The sequence below is a fragment of the Pantherophis guttatus genome, chromosome 4, assembly GCF_059756535.1.
Source record: "Pantherophis guttatus breed Tessera chromosome 4, ASM5975653v1, whole genome shotgun sequence".
Classification (NCBI taxonomy): domain Eukaryota; kingdom Metazoa; phylum Chordata; class Lepidosauria; order Squamata; family Colubridae; genus Pantherophis; species Pantherophis guttatus.
Genome location: NC_142066.1, coordinates 39,436,199 through 39,457,346, shown reverse-complemented (window position 1 = coordinate 39,457,346; position 21,148 = coordinate 39,436,199). Strand labels below are relative to the sequence as shown.

Below are 21,148 nucleotides of genomic sequence, written 5' to 3'. Positions count from 1 at the left end.
GACCAAGATTTGTGATAGGACTGAGGAATTTGTGTTGGGAGGAATTTGCTTTAATTTAGTTGAACGATGATGGGAATGAAGTAATTCTCAGCTGTTCGAATGAAGTTTGTTTGTTTTTCCACTGACTGATTTTCCTACTACTTACTTGAGCTTGGGTCACAACACTTGATTGCAGAAAATACGACTTCAGTGACAGAGTTGTCAATGCCTGGAATGAAACCTGTCTCTGTGGTTTTTTCCTCCAACACCCAAAAATTTAAGCTTAGACTGTCTACTGTTGACCTCACCCCATTCCTAAGAGGTCTTTAAGGGGTGTGCATAAGTGTGCCAGCATGCCTACCGTCCCTGTCCTAAAGTTCCCTTTTATTTGTATCCATCTCATGTATTCATAATCACGTTTATGCTTATATCTGTCTTCTAATATATGCTTGACAAAATAAAATAAATAAATAAAAAATAAATATTCGGAGAACTGGCATGATTAAGGACTGAGTTCTATTCTCCTTTACATAATTATTTTTTACAGCTACGTTAGATAGAATAAAAATAAACAAAAGCAGCAGCAACACCAACCCCAATCTCCCCCAAAACAAAACAAAACAATTTTTCTGCTGCAAATGCTAGAGAAGGATATACAGGTAGTCCTCAGTTAAAAACAGTGATTCTTCAGTTGGACAAAAATAGAAAAGGGAGAAGCAAATCCTTGAGATTCTGAGGTTAAAGTGGGGAAAGGATATGTTTGTGGACGTTTCTCAGATTATTATTATTTATTATAGATGATTATAGAATCTATAACCTATTGAAACTTTCTAATATTCTCCCACAATTTGTTCTTCATAGGATGGGAAGTTGCTGCCCAGAAAGCCTTGTGCAAATTTCTAGTCCCAATTTTGCAGACCACAAAGGTAGTTGAGGAAAATTCAAAAGTAGCTTAAACATCTGAGAAGCTTAGTCAGAACATAATAATAAAAATCTGTCCATATTTTTTCATTTCTGTTCCGCAGAACAGGTCTCATTCAATATGATAGTGCCAATATCATTCAGGTATCTGTTTGAGGTCAAAGTAATTTGAAACATCTGCTTGAATTTTGTACAAAATGGACTCTGAGGTGCAATTTATAGCACTGAATACAGAGAAAAATAATTTTTGGATAAATTGCTTACATAAGATATAGAACTAAGTCCAACTCAATGATCTCAGTCTACATACTCCTTTAGTGTTTCAAGTACCCTTTTAAATAAAATATTTACATTAAACAATAATTAATCTTCTACCATTTTAGTCTTTTTGCAATATGAATCTTTTGAGCAGCACAGCTTCATTAATGTAGCTGGATTATAGATCAAGTTATTTAAATTGAATTATCAGAATCAAAGCAATAAATTTCTGATATAGGTCGCATCTGAGTCAAAGCTATATTCCTGAGTCAGAATTAGAGATATAGGGAAATTTCCACATTAGTTATTTATTCACCTTCTTGTATCTTAGCTATTAAGTAAATAGACTTTATACTAGGATTGCTGGTGCATATAAGATGCCCTTGAGCAGAATTCCATTTAGCGCAACTAAAGATAATTGGTATTACTGACCTAAGTGGTAACATTGTGTGGTGTACATTTTGTGCATTACATTTGGTGGACTTAATTAATTCCTTTATAATGATGGTTGTTCTTGTGGAAAGATATTGTGGAATTGTTCTTGTGGAAAGATATCTATAGGTTTATGACTACAAGCTTTAATCTTAACATTCTGAAATGTTCAAATATATTTTAGGGAATAAAATTCATAGAACATATTTTGGCTTCTTAAGGTTCAGTGCTATTTGCTAGTTTTTCTTCCAAGATCAGAAAAGATAAAACCCTTTCCCACATAAATTATATGTGACATTGGAGACTTGCTTGAACAATACTAGATGTCCATTGCTTTCTGCTTAAATGCCACCGATTTAGCATATTTACCCCTTCTGACTGATTTGTCTTTTTGCTGTCTACAAAATAAAACAGGACAGAAAAAGTCTTTAAACTGTTTTTAAGTAATCATAATTTCCCGTAAGTAGAAATCTTGAACTCTCTTGAACATTATGACATAATTATATAATTTTCCTTTTCTTCCAGATTACGAAAAATCAAGAAAATGTGGGATGTTTACGATTCCAGGGATGATATTTTTCCAGTCAAAGTTATGATATATGCCATCTGTCACCTTATATTTTGCAAACTTACTATTGCGCTAAAAGTCTAGATTGATAGAAGCTACGAAGCTTTGCATTACTGAGACATTATTTAATTGTTAAATGTGGCTAGCTTCTAAACTCCACATATTTGTTGTATCATTTTTTGCAGCTTCTAGGAACCTTCTTCTGTCCCATCAAACTTAGGAAGGAATCCATGAATTTTCTGCCAATTTATGATTGGTTCAAAATTCTTATCTTCAGAATATTGTTGGCTTAAATGTTAAGATATTCTTAAATTGATTTTCTATGTAATGTTTAAAAAAAACTGGTAAAAATGTTTTTTTTTAATGTAGTTTTGTTGATCGTGGCATTCAACACTGGAAAATATAGCACAGGGTGCTATATTTCATTGAGTGCTGCAGCAGGGTTGTGTTTGACCTCAGGGGGCCGGGTGGGCATGGTTGAGTAAGCATGGCCAGCTTGACATCACTCATGTCGGGTGCACCTTTGGTGGCCTGGGTGGGATGTGGGAGATCCATTGTCTCAAGCAGAAGTAGGTGAGACAGTAAAAATGGAGCTCAGCTCAGGGGGGCCACGGGACCCATTTTCCACCTGGATAGCCTCCTCAGCCCTCTGCCAGCAAAAATGGAGCTTAGGGGAACCACGCACAGCCCTCCTTAGCTCCATTTTCACTGGCAGAGGCACCATGAGCCAGTCCTTTTCTTTTTCCAGGGCAGCCCTGTTGGCCAGATCTAAGCACCCCACAGGCCAGATCCAACCTGTGGATCTTGAGTTTGACACCCCTGGTATAGCAGAAGGAAAGCATATCTGACTTCAGAAGATTTTATAGAATATGTTTAGGCTAGTGATTGATAAATCAATCTGAATGTCGATTTTTCCCAGTGTTATGCCAATATATTGGTTTTGTTATCTTTTTTTGCTTTGAATGGCTGGGCTGCTCCTGATCATTTCTGATCATTTCTCAACTTCTGAATTTTTGTAATAGATATTCTCAGCAGCAAACTGGAGCACATTCTTTTGCATTTCCTGGATTGGTTTACAAAGCTTCCTTAAATGCTCTCCACAAATACAGAAGTTAACAGAAAAGCTGCCATGGATGTGTTGCAAGAGTTAAAGCTGTATCTAGATAGATAAGGAAGGAAAGTAATGCAAGCAGAAAGGGAGACACTCTCAAAAATATGGATTAGGAATGAGATTGAGAAAAGTAGCAAGGTCAGGGAGGGATGAACTGCTCAAAAAGATGAATTTGCTACATTTGATATTTTTTCCCCGAAAAGAAATTTTAGGCACAGTAACTTTAATCCAGATTAAGATTCTGAGATAGTATAGCTTTTCATTATGTGTCTTGCATAATGAATCCAGAGGCATCTCTATGCTCAAGCCACACAGCCAAGGTAAGCTTGGCCTTTGAAGAGCTTCTGAACACTATTCATCTAAACAGACATAAGTTGAGATAGTTTCATATCCACACAGTTAAACTACACTTAAACATGACACGTTTTTGATCTAGTCCTGCAAACAGATTATTGTTTAACCTCAAACCAAAGAAGCACAAAGTAATCAACATGTGTAAAAACATTTATTTGATAAGGATTGCCAAAAAAGAAAAACAACAACAACAACAACAACAACGTATTACTGACCCATTATAGGAACTATAGCCAAGATCAATTATATCCTCTATATTCAAAATTTGGATGATAACATCCTAGTTTGTATAGAAAAATAGAAAGGGATGGTGGACAACCATCAACCAAGCAATGTCATCCCTGCTGAGGGAGATGCTTCATTGGCAGAAGAGCTGAATCATTTCTTTGCTCGCTTTGAAGTGGAGACATCAGAGACAGCTAACATACAGCCAGCAGCCCATTGTAGCCCCCACACCATTGTGGAGGAAGAGGAGGTGAGGAGCATTCTGAAGGCTGTGGACCTTAAAAAGGCTGCTGGTCCTGATGGTATCTCTGGCTGAGCGCTTAAAGACTGTGCTGGTCAGTTGGCTGGAGTCTTTTCCAGAATCTTCCATTGGTCTTTATCCCAGTCCACTATTCCATCTTGTTTGAAGGTTTCCACCGTTGTTCCTCTGCCAAAGAAGTTCCATATCAATAACGTCAACAATTACAGACCAGTGGCACTCACGCCTATCATCATGAAGTGCTTTGAGAAATTGGTCTGCCGGCACATCATTTCTGGTCTTCTGCATACATTTGATAAGGATTTCCTGTCTGGCTAATCTCAGAGGGTCAGATTAGGTAATCATATCTCTTCAGCCCTCATTCTTAACACTGGTACACCAGAGGGTTGTGTGTTGAGTCCCTTGTTCTATACTTTTTATGTGCATGATTGCATTTCCACTCACACTAGTAATACTATTACTAAATTTACAGATGATACAACAGTGGTGGGACTCATCTCCAGGGGGGATGAGTCCCCTGAGTCTGCCTATCAGGATGAGGTGGAACGGTTGTTTTAATGGTATGGAGACCATAACTTGGTCCTTAACACAAATAAGACCAAGGATCTTATAGTGGACTATAGAAGGAAGAGATCAGATATCCAGCCCTTGCTTATCAATGGAGACCGAGTGGAGCAAGTGCCAGTTTTAGGTTTCTGGGTGTTATCATAAAAGAGGACCTAACCTGGGGCACTCACATTGCAGCATTGGTAAAAGGGCCCAGAATAGATTATACTACCTGAGACTTCTCAGGAAACAACAACTGAATGAAAAACTGCTGGTGACCTTCTACCACTGCACCATAGAGAGTATTTTAACTTACTGCACCTGTGCATGGTTTGCCAATTGCACAGTGGCAGTTAGGACAGCAGTCCAGAGGGTTAATGTCATTGCTCAGAGGATCATTGGTTGCCCTCTCCCCTTTTTGGAAGAGTTTTATAGCTCCTGCTGCCTTAAGGAAGTTCAAAACATCCTTATAGATCCATCTCAAAATGGGCACCCTTATTTTTTGAACTATTACCATCTGGCAGATGGTACAGGATAAGAAAAACATGGACAAGCTTCTATCCCAGGGCAGTAACTATATTGAATTCTATGGTATAGTGCAATATTAATGCAATATTGGGTTTTCAATTTCAATTATATAGAATGTGAAGGATGTGTGTTTGTGTTTTTATTTTTATACTTATAATGTATCTTGAAAATGGCATTTAATTTTGTTGTACGATGTGCAATGACAATAAACTAAACTAAACAATGAAAATCAAGCCTTCTTTCTCATTCATAAACCTTCTTCCTCAGTCACAATGCTGAGATGCACTTGTTTAAAAGATATGGTACCCCTACCATTAATTAAGCTATAATATTCTGACTATTAATAAAGTCTCTCTCTTTCTCTTTCTCTTTCTCTCTCTCTCTCTCCCCTCCCTCCCTCCTTCTCTCCCTCCCTCCCTCCCTCTCTCTCTCTCTCTCTCTCAGAATATCTACAATGATGCTAAACCAGGAATCCTACAATGCATCAGATATGGCATGGGCCTCCAGCAAACTCAGCAACAAAGAGTATAGGGCAGTGAAAAAGACCATCTTCTTATTCTGAATGGTGACCTTTGAACATTCCTGGAATATTAGCATGTCCATCTCTTTGGAGACAAGCTTAATAATATGGAAGGGATACCTGGCAACCTTGGAGGATTGTGGTACATTCGATCAGAAATAACCTTCAACTGGAATAATAGTTATAAATGCATCTAATTGGTCACCTATATTCTGAGAGAATTGAAGTTCCACCCAACCATAGCTATAAATTGGCAATCAATGGCATAAAAATGAATGGACACTGTTCCTTCACTGCCACAGCTATCCATTATTACCATGATATAATCAACTCAAGTTTGACCATCCAAGGTGTCAGTTACAATGTAGTTTGTGTAAAAAGAGATTCACAGGTTAAGTGCTGTGTCTCCACCCCAAATACTCCCCATGTACTATACAGATTTGGCTCTCTTTTCTAGCTACTTTAGATTGCAGCAAGAATCCAAAATAAGTTAATTACTGTTAGGCCATTAGAAGATTATATTGTAAATTAAGATTTTTGTCAGTCCTTGTAGATACACCAGATCTTGAAACAACATCACACGAACATACTCTAATCTTTAAAAAAAAAATCATCCTCCAAAGCAATGGTTCTTGCATATTTCCATCAGCACCTTCTTCTTGAGGCTATAATTTCTTCTCTATCACCCATCCCTTCAGAAAATAAGCCTTCTGTTGGAAGAGGTGCATTTATTTTAAGCTTTAATCATTCTGATCAAAGGCTGTAAGCAGGCCATATTGTACTGAATCCAAAATAGTGATTTGCACTAGGCTGATCTTTCTGCCTTATTGATATCACTGAAAAACCAGTTAAACTTTGAGTTTGCTAAGAAGTAAGTCTTCAAAACTGTTCTTAGACTTTAATTCTACACATACCAGTTCAGTATTATTGAAATTATATTCATTTGTTTTGTTTTGTTTTTTTTAAATTTTATTGAAAATTATTAAAAAATACAGAAAAAAAAGTATAACAATATGGATAGAATTGCAGAGAGTAATATAATACATAGAGAGTTTTAAAGTATCAATTTTCGCCTGGAGAAAGTACAAACCTCCATTAAGCCAACTCATCAAAAGAAAGAAAAGTTTATCCAGGAGAGAAAATTCTCAACTGTCATGCAATGCTCCTATAAATATTTACCCACATTCATATTAAGATTAATATTTTCATTCTTTTTAAGAATTCTTTTTTTGCAGCCAAGCATACCATCTGTCTCAGCTCCTATATAACCCCGATTCTTGTCTTTCTCCCTTGAGAGTGGAGACAGCAGCCAGATGTGGGTTGTGCTCATTGGTCAAATGTGGACTGAGCCTGTCAATTCATTCTTAAATCCCGCCCCTATTCCTAGGGGATTCCAGCTTTTTTGCTCAGTCGTCAGACTGGACAGTTGTGTGGAAAGTGTGCTCTATCTGCTTTTCAGCGTTAGAGTGGTTTTTTTCTAAGTAATTTCTTCAGTTTTGTCTACTGAACATTTTAAATTAATTCACCTATACCTCAGAAGATTCTTAGGACATCTGAGGACGTTTTCTACTTTCAGCATCAAAGAAAACATCGTTGAAACTGGTCAGTTAATCATTTCCTTGGAGCATTCCGCTCCCTTAAGGAGGCGGGGGTTTTAATTTCGCCTTTATCAGCAGAAGCTATTTAAAACGTGACAAATCAAGCTGATCATTAAAGTGGAGTTTCACACTCCCTCATGCTAACCGCTTGTCGGCCACTGAATAAAGTCACAGCTTTACAGATTGTTGCTGCAATCTTTACATCAAAGTTGGCTTTGACGCTTTTAAAAACAGCCTTCCTTTGCTGCTGCTGACTTTAACTGATTTCAGCTGTTTAGCGTTGAATTGTGGCTAAAAATTTAGCCAAAAAGAGGAGTCTCACGCTCCCAAGATCATCTAAAAACCTCTTCTAACATAAATTGATTTCAGCTGCTTAGAGCTGAGTTGCGGCTTCAAATCTAGACGAAAGAGGAGAATCACGTTCCCAATATCAATTTACGCTCCCAAGAGCAATTAAAGCCTCATTTAATAATTATTCTACATAGGTACTTATAGTTACCTTAACGACTTTTAACTGTTGGAATTTTATCTCTGCCTTACAGTTGAGCCTCGCGCTCACATTGACAGTTGAGCCGGTTGCCATTTGAATACCGGCAATAACTCAAGTTCCATTCCTGAGAGCCTCCAGCCTATCAGGCTGTGCCAGTTGAGTGCTGAAACGCCATTTTGATTACTGGCGCAGCTAGAATTTTACATTTACCTGAGAACATTAAACATATTAGCCTTTATCTATCCTTTCAAACTATTGAAAAATAATAAATATTTTAAATAACTTACATCTTACTGATTATAGATTTGGTCTGATTCCCAATCTATTATTATGCCTAAAGCTATCTCAAAATCCAAACATGGCCGAAAGGCCACAGTAAGAGAGCAATCACAGGCTTCATTTAGGGAGGATCATAATCAGAAACAAAAGGAATGTGTACTTCCTATGCGCACAACTGCAAAACATTCTTTGGTGACCCCCAGTGCTGTCATCAGTCAGGACAAGACTGTTAAAAAGTCACGTAAAAGAAATAATTATACTGACTCTAAGGTTTCTTAAATCAGAAGGTCTTCTGATGAACCTATACAGGAAACATCTAATACATCAGAATCTTTAAGAGGTTACCAGATGTCAGTTCAATCATCTGAAGTTTGGGGTTCTAATCCCGTTATGGGTACAACCACTACTGAGGAGTCTAGCGCTCCCACGTTCTCAATGCTTAATGCACCTACATCCTCTGTTCCTATCCAAACTTCTAATGAAGTGGACCAGGCTCGAGATCAAGCGCAAATCAATTGGCGCACAGAGGACATTCAACATATGATTAATATGGCAGTACAACAATCCTTGTCGGAACATATTTACCCTGCTAACAGGCAGATTTCTGGGTTTTTTTTTTCGAGCATTCAAAGACTTCTGATTCTCCAGATACATTTAATATGGATGATGCTATTTCACTATAGCCATAAACTTTTGCATTTGAGGAGTTATCTCGCTCCCTGATTCTTGCCGCTTGTCGGCAGTTTTAAGAAAGCGCAGAGTTTTTACCTGCTATTTTAAACTGCCTCACAGCTGATTGAGGCTAATTAACATTTTCGACTACAAGGCTTGACTTTCTGTGGCTATCTCCGTTTATCAGTGCTTTGATTATTTGGCCAAATTAGACTGTTTAAGACAGATCTGCCTTCATTTGAGACTGAGCAGTGCTTCAGTTTTTGACAGTTACGCCAGCTCGAGTTCTTAGGTGACTGCTCGGACGCCATTTTGTTTAAGGGCAAGGGCACAGTTTTTTTCTATCAAGCCTCCAATCCTTGGTTCTGTACTGGCTATAAGCATATTCTGCCCTTATAAACTAAAACTGCCACATCTGGCTACTGGAAATGGTGTTGGAGATATAATTTACATCTATAACACATTTATATTAATTTAAACTACTTTTAAATTTACGTTGCCCTATTACAGGGCTGATAAAATTTTAGGGGGTCCTTTCAACCCGATTGATTAATTAAGGCCAGTCATGCCTAGGGCTCTGGCCAAGTCAAAATTAGTGCCACAGTGCGAGAGCAGTCAGTGGATTCTAAGATGGAAGCTTCCAAGCATACACAAGGGGAAGGAGTAGCAATTAAGCCTTGTTCTGAGGCTCCTCCTAAGCGTAAGGAGAAGCTACTAAGAAAAACTATTGGCAAAGACAAAGACACTGGTTCTGCCCCATTGGCTATAATGGTTGGGTCTCCAGGAGAATGTAGACATGCCTCCTCTCTGACCCCGGATCACATGTCAATATAAGATTTCCCACTATTAGTTGAGCCATCTGATTTATGGGGATCTCCTCCTCCTGTTCGGAGTAACAATAATGTGGAGTCTAGCACTCCCACTCTTACGGTGGCACAGTTTGTGGATAGCTAGCTCTGACAGTTTTCAGAGTTAGACTGTTTTCTTTCATACCTGATTCTTTGGATTTGACCTTGGATGTCGTTCTTGGCTATTCTTTTGTTTGCTGGACATCCTTTCATCGAACTGGTAAGTTTCTGTATGTTGGTGGAGCTTTCTGCTCCTGTGGGTGGCTCAAAATCACCGGCTTTGCCAGTGGAGCCCTGCATTTTAGACAGCGACTTCTCTTTGCGGAGTCTTGCACTCCCCACGGTCTTTGGGCAGCCATTTTTGTCACTGCCAGCCGCATAACTGTTAGTGGAGTTTTTCGCACTCCCTGCCTCTCGCCGCTTGTCGGCCTTTCACTCAGGCACAGCTTTTCTCCAGCAGACTCAATAGAGCCACTTCTCAGCTGTTTGAGACTAGCTGCCGGGTTCTGAGTGGAGTCTTTGTGCTCCCTGACTATCATCGCTTGTCGGTTCTTTTCCTCCAGGCTCTGATTCTCTCCTGCGGAAATGAACAGTGCTCTGCCCGCTGTCACTATTAACCGCTTCTCAGCTGATTAACCTTGCCGCCGGCTTCGAAGTGGAGTTTTCGCGCTCCCTGTGGTTTACCACTTGTGGTCACATCACAAGGGCTTGGTGATTTGTAAAATCGCCCTAATTTATACCTGCTCGACTCTTTGACTTCTCTTACCGGTCCGCATCTCAGCTGTTTGACATTGCTGATCTGCTTAGTAATGAAGCTTTGTGATCCCTGAGTTGGCAGTTCTGGCCGCCATTATGTTTAGGGGTGAGGCGACACATTGAGCTTCTCTCAGTCCTCCAGTCTTTCTGGCTGTGCCTGCTACCCTGGCCTAACCTTGCCTTCAGCCCTGTTGGCAGACATTGCTTCACCTTACAGGCTTGGGGTTAATTGCCTTCTCTTTTCTCTGTTGCTGCCTCGCATATTTATCACAGAATGCATCTAGAATTTGACATTCCCCTGATACAGGACTGCCTTGCTTAACATGGAGTCTATTTTCCACTTCTTGGGTGTTATATGGCCTATCATGCCTAAGGCTCTGGACAAGTCAAAACATGGCCACCAGGTCACAGTAAGGGAGCAGTCAGTTGCTTCCAAGTGTAAGATGCCAAGCATGCGCAAGGGGATGGAGTATCCATTAAACCTCAGGCTAAGTTTTCTGCTAGACGCAAGGAAAAGCTTCTATGGAAGCCTGTAGTCAAGGCCAAGGACAGTGGTCCTACATCATCTACAACAGCCAGGGTTTCTCCAGGGGAACGTAGACGTGACCTCTCTCCGACCCCAGATCAGATGTTGCTACAAGACTTCCTGGTGTCAGTTGAGTCAGCTGACTTATTGGGATCTCCCCCGCCTGTGGGGTATCAATGCTGTGGAGCAGGGCCGGATTTAGATGAAAAGAGGTCCTAGGCTATTCCACTTATGAAGCCCTTTCACCTATAGTGAAAGGGTAATTTTAATTTTGCTAACAATTTGAATGTAGGCCCCTCTTGATCTTGAGGCCCTAGGCTGAAGCCTAGTTAGCCTATAGGAAAATCCAGCCCTGCTGTGGAGTCTAACACTCCAGCTGGGTTGGTGGTTCATCCACCTGTATCTTCTGCTCTGGTTCAAGCCTCTACAGAGGCCGACCCAGCCTGAGACCATGATTCTACCCCTTTACATCCAGAGGACATTCAATGTATGATTGCAGCAATGGGGCAACGATCCCTGTCGACTCATACTTTCTCGACTGCCAGACCAATTACAGTGTTTTCGGTCGATTCGGACTATTCGGCTTCGCTGGACAGAGTCGATATGGAAGATGCCCTCTCGCTTGCGGGCTCAGATTCTCCATCCGTCTCCTATGTCAGTAGACACTCTGTATCGGAAGAGATGGAGCCTCAGGAACCAGAGTTGTCAGAGGTTGAGGGCTTACCTCCGGATCAACATGCATTCATGAGCCTATTTCCCCAGGCTCTGTTTAAGTCTCTTCTGTTTAACCCCTCAGCAGGACATTTCAGATCTCCAATTTACCATTCAGACACTGTCCTTGCACAGCTTCTCTGTTAACATAGAGAAAGCCATCTGAAACTCTCGACTAGAATTCTTCATTTGGGAACTATGATTCTAGAATTATGGTTCCTAGATGACTAGAATTCTTCATTTAGGAACTATAATTGATTTAGTTGAAGGTAAGTTTTTCCTCTACCTGGATTGCAACCCGGGTTGAGATCTCTTGTGGCCAGGGTCATAAAAGATAGAAGGGCATTCCCCTTGCTACTCTCAAGACTGTTGGGCAAGATGGTCTCGGTCATTTCTATTGTTTCCTGGGCCAGGTTACACCTTAGAGACCTTCAATGGTTTCTTTTGCCTTTATAGAATGGGGGCAGGGGTTTCCTCTTTGGCCAGAATTGCAGTTCCGAGGGAAGTGCTCACGTCCCTTCGCTGGTGGCGATCCCCTGCAATTTCCAAAGGCTGCCTGTTCCTGGAGTCTCAATGGGTGATAGTGACCACCAATACCAGCAATTTCGGTTGAGGGGCTCACTGCGGGGTGCAAGTCGCTCAGGCCACATGGTTTACCATGGACGCTGCTCACAGTATCAATTGGCTGGAGCTTCGTGCGAATTCCCTTGCACTTCGGTTTCTTTTTCGTCAGCTGGGGGCCAGCACACATGAACTGGTGCTCACCGACAACACCTCAGCCAAGGCCCACATAAATTGCCAGGGTGGCACCAGGTCCAGGTCTCTGATGCAGGAGGCCAAACAACTGGGACTTTGGGCAGAGCAACATCTAGCCTTGTTAAAGGTGGACCATATATCGGGAGATGCAATCGTGACGGGGGACTGGCTGAGCCGCCAAAAGATAGATCACGGAGAATGGAGCATCCATCCTCTCCTATTTCAACTTTGATCTTTGCATCCTCCTACTAATGTGACAGCTCATTCCACCAGAAGTGCTGCAACTACAGCTGCTTGGGCTTCTAAAGCTTCATTGATTGAGATCTGCAGAGCAGCTACTTGGACCTCTCCTTCTCCATTTGTAAGACACTATAAATTAGATAAATTTGCCTCCGCAGAGGCTGACTTTGGGAGAAGAGTATTACAAGGTGTTGAGGTCAGGGAGGAGTATTCTGCCCAGACTGTTCCCTCCCGTGAGCTGGGACAGTGAACTTTGGTATGTCCCACATCTGGCTGCTGTCTCCACTCTCAAGGGAGAAAGGGGCATTGGTCCTACCTGATACGCCCCTTCTCGTTGAGTGGAGACAGCAGCCAGTCCCACCCTTTATCAGTCTGGTCACTAAAAAGTTTAAATTTCTTTCACAGGTTGTTTATATTTCTACTTTCCACACTCAGAGTCTGTCTTCCTCCTTCGCCAAAGCTGGAATCCCCTAGGAATAGGGGCGGGATTTAAGAATGAATTGACAGGCTCAGTCCACATTTGACCAATGAGCACAACCCACATCTGGCTGCTGTCTCCACTCAACGAGAAGGGGCGTATCAGGTAGGACCAACGCCCCTATCTCGCAAAAGTCCAGTAAGCTTGTCTGCTTCTGCACAGTCCATGATCTTAGCAATTAATGTAGTCTCCAATGGGATATTTTTGGATTTCCATTCTTGCGCGAACGAGATCTTGGCTGCAACGATGATGTGGAGAGCGAGATACCAATTAGATTTGTTTAAGTTCTCTGGTTTCATGCCTAGTAAAAACGTTTCCGGGTTCAAATCTATTCTACATTCTATGATTTCTAAAATCCACTTTTGAATTCTAGCCCAATATTCTTTTGCTCGGGGACAGGTCCACCAACTATGAAAATAAGTTCCCATAGCAGCATTGCATTTCCAACAAACCGGAGAGGTTCCTGGGAGCATCTTCGATAATCTAGCCGGGGGCAGGTGCCATCTATACAGCATTTTGTATATATTTCCTTATAGGAAACCGACATTGTTAATTTTAAGGTTTCCCCCCAAATTTCTTCCCATTTTTCAAGTTCAATCGAGTATCCCAAATTTCTCCCCCAGGCAATCATTGAGTCCTTGATGACCTCATCTCCAATCCAATCCATTAAGAGGAATTGATACAGTTTGGATAATACCTTCTCATCTTTCCCCAACAAGATCTTATCAAGTTCCTGTAGGGAATTATAGATTCCTCCTTTGTTTTTATCCTGAGCTGTCCTAGATTGGATCTGATTGTATGACCACCAATCTAGCTCATAGCCTAATTCCACCAGTGTATTTCGAGATTTTACTTTGCCTGAAGGATCCAACAGAACTTGGTAAATTAATGGTTTATTTCTCTTGTAAAGAGTCAGGTGTATCATCGCCTCTAAAGGGGAAAGCCAAATCGAAGTCATCAGGTAATATTTATTTCTTATTCGATCCCATATGATCATCAAAACCTTTCGAATAAAATGGTCCATAAAATATTTATGTTTTTTGGGCCTTTCCTGACTCAGATAATAATGCCACCCCTGTTGCAAATTGTGGCCTTCCAAGCTAAGGATTCTCCTCATCCTCAAAGCAATCCAGTCTCTGATCCAATTTAAGATAGCTGCTTGATGATAAAGCTCCCATTTAGGTAGGCCAAATCCTCCCCTGGAAGGGGATTCTTGAAGCATTTTCAATTTAATCCTTGGTTTTTTGTTCTGCCATACAAATCTATGTATACACTGATCTAAAGATTGAAAAAAAATTGTATCTAATAAAACTGGGGCTGTCTGAAAGAGAAAAATCCATTTAGGCAGGATTTGTTCATAGCAAAAGGGCTCCAAGGAAATAAGTGGTGCTACCTAGAAGAAGGGATCTACCTGGGCATTGGAAACATTTACTTGGGCATTATTATCTTGGAACGATGCTTGACATGAAACAGACTATTGCTATTAAACTAATATCACTATCAAATTAGTATTGTCCAGAGTTTCATTAGAAAAAAGCTCCACTGGAGTTAATGTTATTTAATTCCTTAAAACTAAACAGGGACAAGTAAGTCAAGCAAACCTGCTGAGAATATGTCCAACAATCATGTGAAAACACTCAATGCAAAAAAAAAAAAAAAAAAAGGTGGGGGGGAGATAAAAATGGCAATTGTTTCTGAAGAACACAGAAAGACAATTGGGACCAATAAATCAATGCTTGTTACATGGCATAATTTTTCTCCCTCATTCCTGAGGAATGTTACAGTCAGGATGGCAATACCCTGCCTGCAGATGCTCCTTATGAAAGAGTTCACTCAGATCACCCTTGGTTTTGAGGTTTATCATGATATGTGAATTCAGCCTTCGTGAATCTCTAATTCTAAAAATGGCATTATGTTATGGCATAATTTTTCTCCCTCATTCCTGTTTTCTCACACTTAAATGTATCTAATAAGTTATACATTGTTATTAACCTAATTACTGTTAAGCTAATTAAACTATTTTTTCTTGATATATTCCTAAAGAACTCACAGTCAGAGGTCTTAAGATGACATATATGGGGGCTTCAATGAATGCATTGGCCTTTTACTTTTTTAGAAAGCAAGGAAAGTTATCCATCTTTGATAAGTGGACTGGGAAATTTCTTCCATGATTTCAAGAATGTCTAAATCTAACCCATATCAGAATAAGGCTAGTTTCAAAACAATGTTAGATTTTCAAACTCAGGTTTTCCTGCCCCAGCCAACAATTTTGGAAACTCTGTAATTGTTTTTATTTTTTTTTTGTCCTTGAAACGCAAGAGTATGACTAGTGGTGGGATTCAACTAATTTAGCAACTGGTTCTCTGCCCTAATGACCGCCTCGGTGGGCATGGCAATGGTGGGTGTGTTCAGGGTATGTGACTGGCAGCACACGGCCTCTTGCATCTCCCTAGGAGCAAAAATGGGCTGCATGAAGGCGTCCTGCTCCCCCATGCCCCATTTTGGGCCTAGGATTTTTGCTCCAGGAGGCTTCAGGGAGGCCTCCTAGGAGTAAAAATGAGCTATGGGGGGGGGGGCACACAGAACCCTCCCTACGCCCTATTTTTTTTAAAAAATTGATTTATATGCCGCCCTTCTCCGGAGACTCAGGGCGGCTTACAATGCGTTAAGCAATAGCCTTCATACTTTTGTATATTTTTACAAAGTCAGCTTATTGCCCCCACAAACCGGGTCCTCAATTTACCTACCTTAGAAAGGATGGAAGGCTGAGTCAACCTTGGTTGTATTTTCCCTTCTGCATTCTTTTGCAGGAGTACTGCTCCTACTCCCACGTCACTCGCATCAGCCTGTACTACAAAAGGTTCTTCCATGTCTGGATGTTTGACGACTGGTTCAGCGGCAAACAACCGTTTTAACTTTTTGAATGCTGCCTGACAGTCCACTCAAGGCCTGGGAGGGCTTTGGTTTTGCTTCACCTTTTGTTTTCAGGAGATTTGTTATTGGTAGCACAATTTTTGCGAACGAGGGGATGAATTGTCTATAGAAGTTAGCAAATCCCAAGAAGCTCTGTAGTTGTTTGCGGGTGCAGGGCATGGCCCATTCCAATACAACCTGGACTTTTCCAGGATTCATCTCTATTCCTTCACTCAATATGCAATATCCAAGATAGTCAATTTTGCTTTGGTGGAATTTGCACTTGGAGAGATTGGCATACAGTTCAGCAGCCCTGAGTTTTTTCAGGACAGTTCGTACCAATTTCACATGGTTGTCCATGTTTTCAGAGTAGATAAGAATGTTGTCTAAGTAGACGAACACCCCTTTTTACAAGTGCTCATTGATCAATTGCATGAACACAGCAGGGGCTCCTTGTAGTCCAAAAGGGAGCACTCGAAACTGGAAACATCCCAATGGGCAGTTAAATGCTGTTTTCCATTCATCCCCTTCCTTAATTCGCACTCTGTAGTAAGCCTCTTGTAAGTCGAGTTTGGTGAAGATCTTCCCTTTTCCTAGGTGGGTTAGCATGTCCTTCATGAGTGGCAGGGGGTAGACATTTTCCATGCAAATGGTGTTCAGGTTCCTATAATCAACTACCAGATGAAAGGAGCCATCTTTCTTTTCCTGAAACATCACCGGTGCCACCACCCTTGGTCTGGCTGGTTGGATAAACCCCCGTTCTAGGTTTTTGTCAATGAACTTTTGTAACTCCCCCAGTTCTCGAGGGGTCATGGGGTAGATTTTTGGCTTAGGGAGCTTTACCCCAGGGAGTATTTCAATTGTACAATCTGTAGCTCTGTGAGGGGGCAGCACGTCTGAAGCTCTTTCACTAAAAACTTCTCGGAGATCCCAATACTCCTTTGAAATCTTCTCCTCCCCTTCAATATGACCCATTGCCACCTCCACCCCTTCATGTTCTACTCCATCCTTGGGGGGGGGTTCTTCCCTTTCTAGTCCAGGTTTTCTGGTGCGGATGCGCAAAACCCCCGTTTTCCAGTTAACACACGGGTTCCATCTACGGAGCCAGGGCAATCCAAGTATGAGGGGTCATTCCATGCTAGGGGCCACAATAAAACTGAGAGTCTCTACATGGTCCCCCAATTACATTTCAATGGGTTCAGTCACAAAACTGGTTGCCTCCCCCCCATTGATCCATCCAGATGACAGAATGCAATGGGCCTTTTCAACGTTTTTAGTCTCAGACCCATTTTATCCACCACTTTTGGGCTGATTATGCACCTGGTGCACCCAGAGTCTAATAGGGCTAGCAGCTGCGCATGTGCTCCTGTGGGCGGCACCCTTATTTCAACAAGAATGAGCATGGGGCCCTCAGTGTGACTCACCAGATCATCGGAGTCGGAGTCCGTCTCGCTGTTGTCTGTGGTGGTCGAAGTTCCCAACTCACCCTGGTTTCGGGGAGTGAACTCAACGACTTCCTCTTTCAGGGCAGCTTCACGGGTTTTTGCGGGCGTTTTGTCAGCCTTCTTTGGTGCCGAGCCAGTAGATTTGGGCACTGGCTTGGAGAAACACTCAGCGGCCCGATGACCTTCCTTGCCACACTTGAAGCATGTGAAGGGCTTTGATTTGGGTTTGAATTCCGCTCTCCCCCCGACCATCTTGGGCGCTCCTTTGCGGTAGTAGTAGGATGACTGGTCCCCTGTACGGGCCCCTTGGAGTCGGCTTCAGGCCAGATTGATCTCCACATCCTCAGCTACTATGTACCAACTCTGCAAATCTTCGGGGACCCCCCGTGATCTACAGTCTTTGTAGACGTCTTCATTCAACCCATCCTTAAAACTCTCCAATAGGGCCACTTCGGACCACTCTGTCATAAAAGGTGTCAGCTCGTGGAATTCTTGGGTGTATTCTGCCACTGATCTCCAGCCCTGCTGGATACCCTTCTTTCGAAGTATCGCCTTCCTCTCAGCTAGGTGGTCTTCAAACTGCCTCCTCAGGGCCCCCATGAATAGGTTGTAGTTTCTCAGCAAGGTGGAGTTGTTATTGTGGAGGACCACCATCCATTCAGCTGCCATTCCCTCTAGGGCATTCGTGACGCATTTCACTCGCACCACATCTGACAGGTAGTCCTTCCCCCAGTCCTGCATGTGGTTCCACACTTGAATCAGGAAAAGCCCAAGGTCTTCGGATTCCCTCCATACTTTTCGGTTATGGGGGGGAATTTTTAGGTTTTTGCGTCTCCGGGATGGGGCCTGCAAGGCTGGGGGGTCCCTGGGCTGCTGCATCCCTCGCTTGGGTCCCAGAAACCTGAGATATTCCTTCCCCAGCTTCCTCTTCCTCTCCCCCACAAGCAGTCTCTTCAGGGTCCACTCTGGGGTAGTCTCCTCCCTTCCCACTAAGGAATGCATAAGACTCACGGTTTTTTTGGCTTTCTTCAGCATCATGGAGGAGTTGCATAGCCTGAGCAATCATGAGGCTCTCCTTTTGCTCTTGCAGCCACACTGCCTCTCCCTTACAAGGTCTGGAGCTGGTTACTCCATGGGGGGTCCTCGCCAGGTCCGGTAGCCTTCCTACTCCCCTCGACCATCTGGCTTCCTCTGCCTCCTCTCTCAGCCGATTTTTTTCCATCCATTCTGCAGCTTCCTTTTCTGCTTGAAGTGAAGTTATTGTAGAACCAGAAGCTCCCATCTGGTCTCCATCACTCTCTTGATCAGATATAGTTTGAGTTCAGCCCCCTCGGTAGTTATCCGGGATGGCTGGAGAAATGAGATTCTGCTTAATGTGCTTCCTTCAAAGTCCAAGAAAGAATGACCCAGACTCCATTATTTTAGAAGCAGGTACTTTTACTGGAAAATGAAGTGATCGCAACCAAAGGAAAGCAGAATCTAAGCCAAAAAGCATGAAAGTTACAGATAGAAAGCATTCCCTCCCACTGTCCATTGTAAACCATCCAATCCAAGGGTCTCCCAAAGGTCAGGTGGGAGCACACGTCTGGCAGCATCATCAATCAGGAATGCAACGACCGTTCCTCCAAAAGCAGCCCAGTAGCTTAAGAATCACTTTCATTTCTCTGTCTCTCCTGTACGCTTCCCCTCCCCCCAACCTGGCTCCCCCCCCCCGCCATTACCATGGCAGCCAAAGCAGAAAAGGCAGAGGCTGACAGAGATTAAATATTATGCATAAGGGAATTTAGATAATGAACATTCTACTGTTGACTTATATGAAAATATTTGCAGACTCCTTACATCCTGGACATAAACTGTTTCAACTCCTACCCTCAAAACAATGCTATAGAGCACTGCACACCAGAACAACTAGATACAAGAACAGTTTTTTCCTGAATGCCCTCACTCTGCTAAACAAATAATTCCCTCAACATTGTCAAACTATTTACTAGGTCTGCACTACTATTAATCTTTTCATCTTCTCATTGTCCCCATCACCCATCTCCTCCCACTTATGACTGTTTGACTGTAACCTTGTGGATCTCCTGTGTGGAAATTGCAAGTGTGAATCCTCAGTGTTTTTACTTGGTCCAGTGACAAACTGGTCAGTCAATTTCTAAAACAGCCAATGGATCATAATTTTGTTGATTGACCCCCCCCCCAAAAGCAGACCCTGCACCTGTGTGAAAAATGAACAAAAATATTCCCTTTCTTCTCTCTCTACAGGATTAAGAGTGCTTTGTTTTAAAACAGCCATGTCTCTTTAAATCTGATGGGATTACGTATAGGAGGAAGGGTAGCTGACCTTGTTTCTGAGATTCTGGAAAGGTGACACTGGAGAGCTAGAGATACACTTTGCACCAAAATAATTTAAGGGAATGAATCTGAATCCCCTTTAAGGGGATATGCCCTTTAAGGATAATATGCCCCAAATGTACAGGGGAAGCATCAACAGTATTGTCTTGTGGTTTGGGAAATATGCATCTTTCTCTAACATTTTTTAGCAGCCAAACTTTGCACCTTATGTAGCAATGATGTCATAGTGTTTTTAAATTATATATTTGTAAGTGCACCACCGTCCCTGTCCTAATATTATGCTCCCTGGCCAGAGAGGGTTGCACGTTCACTCCAGCAAAGGTTTCTGCAACCCTCTCCGGCCAGGGAGCATAACCGCTTCCTGGCTCGCACATTTCTTACCGCACCCACTTCCCCACCAGTAGATCTCCATGAGTGAGAAGCTGCGCTCTCCTCCGGTCCTCCTGGGGTGGCTCACCTCCTCTCTGGCAGCTTCTCCTTCTCCTGGCTGCTCCAGGAGCGGCCTGTCTGTTACCCAGCAAGAACAAGCCACGCCCACAAAATAAGCCACGCCCACAGAACTGGTAGTAAAAAAAATTAGAACCCACCGCTGGTCTTATAGCCTGAAAAATATGGTATATGATATAAATTCTTAAAATGGCTATGGGTCCTCTTAATATTTTAGTTATAATTGAAAAAACTTCACATCCTATTTACATGTTACTTTTAGCATTCTTTGAGCTTTTTATTTTGCCTAGAAATTTTCTAGAGTTCTATTGTTTGTAAAAGTAAAATAAAATAAAATAAAAATGTCTCTACCATTCTCTGGTCATTATGTATTTATTTTATGCATGTACAGATGATGGTAATGATAGCCACTTCTGCTCATCTGTCTCTCATAACCTACATATCCATATTTGTGACCATATTGAAATTATTTCCATTGTCTAAAAGGAAAAAAGACAGCCACTGCATGAAAATAATTGTCTTCTCACCAATAAATGAATTTTAATCATTGCCTCATCTAACTTATCTATTAAACTTGTCAATAGTCACTAGTTTACTATTAATAAATTCCGAATGCACATTTCTGGAAAACCCATTGTAAATTGTGGGCACAAGACCATGGGGTGCTGCTAAAAGCCCCACATGTCAGCTGGTTGCCAAGTGCCCAAAATGTGATCACATGATCATGAAGAGGATCTGACATTGGAACAGTGGAACTGGGTCTTAAGTAGCTTTTGGGTAGTCCATCCCAAGTCAAGGATGTCTCAATACAATTCTTTTAGGCCATACCCTCCATGCATGATACATCCATATTTCCTAACAGTCAAGTCTTTGAATATATTTCAGTGTAACATTAACATATTGTAATATTTAATGTTTTCCATAAATCTACTA

At 41.9% G+C, this 21,148-nt stretch overlaps 2 long non-coding RNA genes across 3 annotated transcripts in view; both read right to left on the bottom strand.

The window, feature by feature from the left end:
• The window catches only part of LOC148114043 (uncharacterized), an 82,944-nt gene that overhangs the window by 47,841 nt on the left and 13,955 nt on the right, over positions 1–21,148 (bottom strand). The gene's annotated exons all lie outside the window — the stretch shown is intronic.
• Positions 3,758–8,232, bottom strand: LOC148114044 (uncharacterized). Its single transcript, XR_015733734.1, has 2 exons — positions 7,799–8,232; positions 3,758–4,275 (listed from the first exon to the last, which is right to left on the bottom strand). It is a non-coding gene; the product is annotated as an uncharacterized LOC148114044 (long non-coding RNA).